The sequence below is a fragment of the Lactuca serriola genome, chromosome 3 (genome assembly GCF_051521515.1).
Source record: "Lactuca serriola cultivar US96UC23 chromosome 3, Lser_US96UC23_V15, whole genome shotgun sequence".
Lineage (NCBI taxonomy): Eukaryota > Viridiplantae > Streptophyta > Magnoliopsida > Asterales > Asteraceae > Lactuca > Lactuca serriola.
The window spans coordinates 130,525,638-130,534,264 of NC_136410.1; positions in this window are offsets into that span (position 1 = coordinate 130,525,638).

Here is an 8,627-nt window from a genome sequence, read left to right on the forward strand (position 1 = left end):
GCTATGCATGGATATAAAGAACGTCGAGAACGGAGCTCGTATAAGGAAGATATGATTTTAGGAAGCTTTTTTAGAAGCGTCACGCGCAAGAAGGTTGCACAGCTCGCACACCTTTTAGAAGGGCGAAGAGGACCACAAATAGCTTGACACGTGGCAACATTTCGGAGGAGCATTGTCGACCAAAGTGCACCTCAATTCTCATCCTATACTACACATTTCTCTCTGAAAATCTCTTTGGTCCTTATGGTCTGACTCTCCAAACTTTTGAGCATTTTAGCTGGGCTCTGAAGTAGCTAAGAGCCTGAATAGTAGATGCTCTCGAGTCGAAGTTCTGCTAGTGCATTTTCTGGAATTTTGTCAGCAAATTATTTGTAAGTTAAGCTACACTTGCATCGCTTTCAGTTTAACTTATATTTATATTCATAGTCGTTATTATGAATCTATAAATAAGATTTATCAATAATTATGAGTTAATATAATAACTTATCTACTTACAGGAATGATGTCGAAGTGGAATTTAGTGAGGTGTTTAAAGTGGGATTTCCAAAGAATATAGTCTATATACCAAACAGCTCCTACCTCCGATATGATCCTACCTGGTTGTTTCTTTTCATGACAGAGCTTGATGTAGACATTAGGATTTGTGAGGAATCTAGACTATCGTTAATCACCAGGAATATAAATGAAGACTTAGTGACATTCGTACCTAGGTCACATAGGGAAGACTCAAGGTTTTAGGCGGTGCATTGCCAAATTATCTAGTTATCCACTTTTATCAAGTGAGTGCATAGTTACTTTCATCATATGCGTACATATCAAGTATTTAATTATCTTAGATGCCATATGTGCTTATTATCTATGTTCCTGATATTTATGCTAAATGAGATAATGATATTACTCGCAATAAATTATATATGTATTTTATTGTAGTTATATCATATCGGGTAAAAAGGGTAGAGAGAGAAAGAGATAACATACTAATGAGAGACCTTGCAAAATATAAAATAGTGGGGAGAGACCATACCAAATATAATATAATGGTGAGTGACCATGCCTGTGACAACCGTCAATTTTCGATCAAGTCAAAGTCAACTAAAGTCAACAAGTCAAACCGGTCCACTCATTTTGCCTGGAGGTACTAGAGTTTACGTTATGTAATTTCTAAACAACTCTCTATTCTAATGAGAGATCATAAGTCGAAAAGTGCGTACATCTAGATCTCCTTAACCTAAAACTGTGGTATGTGGCGAGCCAAACCGGTAAAACAATGTCGCATACTCATCGGGAGTATGCAAGATCCTTAAACAAGGCGTAACAGGGTTTACGGACCTTGCAGTGCGTAGCCGGACACTCAAAAAGGTCACCAATGAAACCTCTCTCAATCGTTTTCACTCTATCTCTTCTTATGTCAAATCTCTCCCAAATCTCTCTAAGTATGTGAAATCTCTCCCACATATCTCTTTGTATGAGAAATCTCTCCAAGTATGTCAAATCTCTCCCAAATCTCTCTCAGTATGTGAAATCTCTCCCACATATCTCTTTGTATGAGAAATCTCTCCAGGTATGTCAAATCTCTCCCAAATCTCTCCAAGTATGTGAAATCTCTCCCACATATCTCTTTGTATGAGAAATCTCTCCAAGTATGTCAAATCTCTCCCAAATCTCTCTAAGTATCAGAAATCTCTCCCACATATCTCTTTGTATGAGAAATCTCTCCAGGTATGTCAAATCTCTCCCAAATCTCTCCAAGTATGTGAAATCTCTCCCACATATCTCTTTGTATGAGAAATCTCTCCAAGTATGTCAAATCTCTCCCAAATCTCTCTAAGTATGAGAAATCTCTCCCACATATCTCTCTGTATGTGAAATCTCTCCAAGAATGTCAAATCTCTCCCAAATCTCTCTAAGAATGTGAAATCCCTTCCAAATATCTCTTTGTATGTGAAATCTCCCCAAGTATGTCAAATCACTCCCACATATCTCTCTGTATGTGAAATCTCTCCAAGTATGTCAAATCTCTCCCAAATCTCTCTCTAAGTATGAGAAATCTCTCCCACATATCTCTCTGTATGTGAAATCTCGCCAAGAATGTCAAATCTCTCCCAAATCTCTCTAAGAATGTGAAATCCCTTCCAAATATCTCTTTGTATGTGAAATCTCCCCAAGTATGTCAAATCTCTCCCAAATCTCTCTGAGTATGTGGAATCTCTCTCAAGTCTCTCTCGAAATCTCTCCCAATATTCTATAATCACTCGGGGCATCCCGACCCTCGAATTTGGCGAAAACGACCCAAAAACGGAAGTCTACGCGAAAAACGGACCTTAGGAACCGAAACCCCTCTTAGGAACCGAAACCCCTCTTAAGGAACCGAAAGTACTATTCATGAAGGTCCGAACCGAGAGTACTGTTCATGAGCCGAACCGAAGCTGCTGACCCATGAACCGAACCGAAGCCACTGTTCATCCAAGCCGAACCGCGCATAGAAGGAAGGTCCGAACCGATCATCGCATAAGAGGAAGAACCGAACCCGAAGGTACTGTTCATTACTGTTCACAACAGTTCCTTCGGTTCTGGCCTCACTACGGACCGAACCCTCGCCTTCGCTTCGGACTGCTTCTCATCGGGCCGAGCCTCCGCTTCGCTTCTTCCTTCTGGCTCGCGCCTTCACCTCCGAACCGTGCACCACCTGACCGAACTTCGGCCCAGAGACCGAGCCTCGGCCGAGATCCGAGGAGTCTCGCTGGGAAAGTTCATTTTTCACCCGTTTTTGCGTATTTTTGCGTTTTAAACCCATTTTTAATTATTTTAACATAGGATTTTCATCCAAAACTTTATTTTTAATTAAAAGACCCCTAAATTAATGATTTAATCATATTTTAAGGGTAAAATCTTATCCAAATAAGAGTTGGTAAAGTACAAAAGAAGAGTGTTGACCTTACCTTAGTTTATGACGCAAGCAACCCCCACACCCACTCCATGACAACCCACACTCCTCCCCACCATAACTTGTACCTTTTACTCTCTTTCACAAGTCCTCCTCACGTTCTAAGGGCTGATCATACAACCTCTCTCCTCATTCTCTTCAAACACTCTCATTACACCAAAGATTGAACTCCAACTTTTTCTCTCCAACTTCTCTCTCTAACTCACGATCTCAAGGCTGATCATCAAGTGTCCTTCCACTCTTGGTAAGTGTAATCCACCCTCCTTGTGATTCTTACACTTCATTCTACTCAAATCATTGATAGCTTATACAAACTCCATAACTATCATGCTAGAATTCTCGAAAATCTTCAAGACATTTCCAAGTGTCCTTGAGTTAAACACCTCCATTCTTCAACAATCATCTACTGAAAACACTTAAGGTGAGTTCATACCCCTACTTTTTCATGATTTCTTAAGTTTTTAGGGGGGAATACAAGTTAAAACACCAAGAACATAACTAAAATTTTCTAACAGCTTTCATCAGAAAAGTTGGACTCCATTCACGGACTGTTTTTGACACCTTAAACATTTTAGTTTTCAAAACTGTTTTAGGTGCATGTAGTTCCACTTCTTAGCTTTAAAATGACTACTTGCACATCTCCATACGATTTTTCTACAATTTATGGTGATTTTTACAAAACTGCCTATCATTTCAAACACCAATCCGGACCAGTCTGTGATTATGGACTTTTTCACCTAAGTTGCAGGTCATTAAAAATCATGATAAAAATTATGAGTAAACTAGACACATTTTGGGAACTCCCAGAATTTTACGGATTTAGTTTTCGACTTCGTATGATTTTTCTATGAATTTTCAAAAACAGTGTAGAAAGGCTGAAAATTTGTTAACAGCTTGTAATTTTTATAACACTTTGTATTATGTTGAGCAAAGTGTATAATGTCAAGTTCTAAGTATTGAATGTGATACGTAGTAAATTTTATCATCATAAACTGAAAATAAGTCATTCATGATAAAATTATTCATTCATTTAGAACACGCATATATATATATATATATATATATATATATATATATATATATATATATATATATATATATATATATATATATATATATATAACTATAATAAGCATAGTTTAATGGATTTCATAATCCTAACGCTTTTTCATAAAAGAGTTCTTATATATTACAAACGTTTTGGATAAACTATAATAGGTATAGTTTATGTATCATTTACTTCCCAAACTTATTTACCAAAGGTTTTCCGTTTAGTTCACGTAAATCTGTTAATGAATAAATTTGTGAGTCATTCCCTTCGGGTTACTTCCAAAGTAACCAATTTATAAGTCCTGTATTGTAACCAGAGTCTCCAGGAGGGAGAGCGTGATAGTTGTATATAGATCTATATTGGGTTTGACACCCCACACCTTGCTGCTAGCTACAGTTGGACCTGCAGGTCTACGGGTGACAAGTGTCATTTCAGTTCTACGACGCCTGAAGAACGTCGTTTTCAGGCCATCTAGGTCATAGTATGGTTATGATAGCTCACATGTGGTATTAACAATCATAAGATTTACGAGTTCTAACCTTAAATTAGCGAGTTAGATCTAATTAGCTCACTGAAATTACTTTAAGTATGGAAAAATACTCGTACGCTTTCATATCAAACAAAAAGGGTTTTATGTCGATTTAGAATCACATTTTATATCAACAATTACATACTATATTGTATACTTTTGGTTTTGGTATTTAGGACTACCTAACTTTTGTAAGGAAAATATTGGATTTTTCTTGGTATCATACATCTCTTTACAAAGATCGATTTTCAAACTCTTACTGTCAAAAGCTTATGAACTCACCAACCTTTGTGTTGACACTTTTCAAAACTACTTGTATTCTCACGAATTCAGTGAAAACAGGAAACCAACAACGTTTTGAGGATGGGACGATAAATTGTCAAATAGTTCATTTTGTTTCATAATGTAATTGATTCGAATCATGTAAACATATACTTTGGTGTAACTTTTTCAGTTATATTTATGATGGTTGTATTTACTTTGAGCACTATTATACTCGTTGTTGTGATACTCTACATGAAGTCCTCCACCCTCGAACGTTTCCGCCATCCTTGGTTTGGGGGTGTGACAGATTGGTATCAGAGCATTGTTTATAGTGAACTCAGTATATCGAACCACATAAGATATACAAACTATAAATGCATTGGGACTAGAGTCTCTGATTTTATGTTTTCAAAACAACTATACTTTTAGAAATAAGTAGTTTCTTATTAAAAGTATACATGCATGCATACATACTAGGGTCAACGTCGTTTTAGAACAAAACAAAAGTAATGGTTGTTGGATATCACAGGTAAGCTCGGGGATGTATGGTCAGTCTTGGGAGTGGCATAGCCTGATCAACTATGCCCGTCCGAGGAGTGATTAGCACATGCCCAAGAATGGTTGTGATATGACAACAAGTCTAAAAACTTACCAACACTACCACAATGAAATACCATAGGGGTATTTGGTGTTATTATAATTACTTATCTGAGAACTAAATAGATTTTTATCAATAGGCCAATAATTGCCTAGTGGATACATTAAAATTATATGTATCCAGGACGTCATAGACTTAGAATCTGTGGATCTTTGCTTTACTTCCTGTTCTCGTTGGATTGGGGATTTAGAGTTAGGATCGCTTATTCGAAGGTCTATCCTGTCCCAAATACATATGACTAGTATGCACTAAACAATGTATTGAAGTACCTGATAAAGATCATCTTATAATTATCTAATTAGTACATCTACTTAGTTACTTCTTATATCCCCATTTCTCGCGAAGGTATCATGGCTGGATTTCATCCCCACGACGACCCGTACTACCCTAACCACAACAATACTGAATGGCTCGGAGAGGAGCCAGAGAATGATCACCCAATTCCTGTGGATGGTCACTAAGCTGAAGGTCTTGCTGACGGTTCTGACTCCGAACCTGAAATGGTGAACCTATCCTCGATGACCCGTGTTCCAAATCCCAATCCTCGACCGGCTTTTCAAAGCCCGATGCCTCCTTGGGTAGAGTGCTTGGAAATCTGGAGCGAAGAGCAGGACCAACCTATGTCGTTCGATGGAGATCGAAGCTTCTACAACATAAACGAAGGAACCCCAGCAGATAGAATTTTTCCAATCCTGGTCCGTAGAGCTGCCCGAGACGAGATTCAGGGCAAAACAACTCTCCATAGTATCGCAGAGGTTGATGCAAATGCAAGAATACATACAATCCGCATCAATCGCCTAGAGCACACCCGTGAAAAGTCTGAGGAAGACTATGAAACCTTGCTGCAAGCACTGGCTGAAACACGAACCGATGTCATAAAACTCCGAGTACGCCAGAGGGTGTATGAAAGGCACGTGCTTGTTATGGAGCGGCAGCTAGCTGAACTGAGAGATCAAAAAGAAAAAAAAAAAAATGACCGCCGCCAGTAGTAGATGCCTTACTTCAATTCATGTTAGAAAGGAATCGTTTTTCCTATCTATGCCCTATGTGGCATTCCCTAGGAAACTATCTTGTACTGTAGTTACCTTTAGTGAGGCCTCTAGGCGGCCAAGACACCCCTGCTTCGATATGATATAAGACCCTCTACAAGGTCAATTTCCCCTAATTTGTTACATCTTAAACATCAATGACGTATCAATCAGCCGAGTTCTGTGTCACCTTTTTGTTCAAACACTCCCATCATGCTGCCATAGGAGCCTGCCTAAAACCCACTCTATTCAAGTTGTAAGACTAGAGTAATCTAGCTCCGGAATCGTCCCTGATCTTCTCTCCAAGGTTGGATCATGTTATTCACCAACCAATGGAACCCGGTTTCAAACAACCAACATCAAAAGATCACTACCTGAACTTACTTCTACTCTGCATTAGGACTGCATCATAGGGATGCAGGTCAAATCTTCAAGAACATGCTCCAATCAGTCGTAATAAGGACCTAGCCTGGGTCAACTATAAGGCTCCACTTGGATGCTGAACTACTAAAAATTCATGGGTTACCATATAAAGACTCTCGTTATGAATTGTTTTCAGAACGCCCTTAACGACCAAATTACGTTACAAATCGATATAAGATAAAACTTAGTTAGAAACTCGCGACGTATAGCCATTCTAAAAACTCATTATCATCTCACCCTTAAGCATTTTGTTGAGAAGTTCCTTCATCATAGACTTATGAGTGCGATCATGCCAACACTAATGCACTGGGTCCCATCAAAACTCCCCAGCCAAGCGTGTTTGGACACACATGATCCTAAGGTGGGTAAAGCTTGACGCCCGTATGAAACCTACCCCTACCCACTGCTGTAACCCTATTTCAAGAATGTTAGCGGAAACACTAGGAGTAGAACAGTAATGTGCAAAAATTTATATGCGTTAATATAAATTGTAAGGATGCACTTAAGATAATCATTTCCACTAACGAAGATGTTTTTCATTGTGAAACAGAACTATGTCTTCACCAAGAGGAAACCAACCAACTAGTAAGGAGCCAACTCTGCAAATAGACGCTGCTACTTTTCAGGCTGCAGTCACGGCAGCCGTGGCAGCCGTCATGGCACAGTTCAATGCTAACAACGCCAGCAGAAATGGAAGCGGTACTAACAATACAGATTATGGTAACAATCAGGAGCGCCAACAGGTGCCTGCTAGCGAAAATACCTCGGGCCACAAACCTACGAGCAAGAAGAGAAAGTTTTGGAACATGAAAGAGCGCCACCAATCTCAAAGATCCACTAAAAGACAACAACCTATGGCCACTCCCACCATCGCAACAATAGTCACGACACATGCCCCGATACTAGCCACAGGATCTACCACCCAAACGTCGGCCAGACCATATGAGGGATCTCTCCCGAAGTGTGTTAAGTGCAGCTTCCATCACACAGGAGCTTGCCGAATCTTAAAATGTGATAACTGCAACAGGAAAGGACATACCACCCGTTTCTGTAAGGTCCCGACCCAGTATCTCACTTCAATCACCAGCACCAGGGCGGACCCAATATGCTACTCATGCGGTGAAATGGGACACTTCAAGAGAGAGTGCCCAACCAAGAAGAATGACGGAGGAGCCGGAGGAATGTAACAAACAAACCGGCAGGATCAGTAGGAAACCATATTAGGACTTTTGTAATATTTCCCAACGACAAAAACGTTTAAGTATCATATGTTTGTAATGAATTGTTATATGCTTACTAAAATCCATGACTCTCTAAAAGTAGTTAAAATACTCTCCCGTTTAAATCGAACCAAATACATTCATATATGATCTAAAGATCATTACCTCTAAGATGTGATGACCTTGTACATACATCGGGGTTAATTATAATCGAAATACTGAAGTTTTGAAACAAATAATTTCATCCCGACTCCTAATCCGTGTCTAATAGTAAGAGTTGAGTGGGGCCACCCACTCGACGATTCCCCAACATCAGATCACATACGCCGTTCATATACCATTTGATCATAGGGAGACCGTCAAGGATCACGGTATTAAGTATCATTACTGATTCTCGAAACACACCCACCGCCAGTGCTAGACACTGTGGTATAAATCATCTACGATAATGATAACATCAAACAAAGTTTATCACCCTAAAAAGAAACACCAGATACTCTATCACTCTAG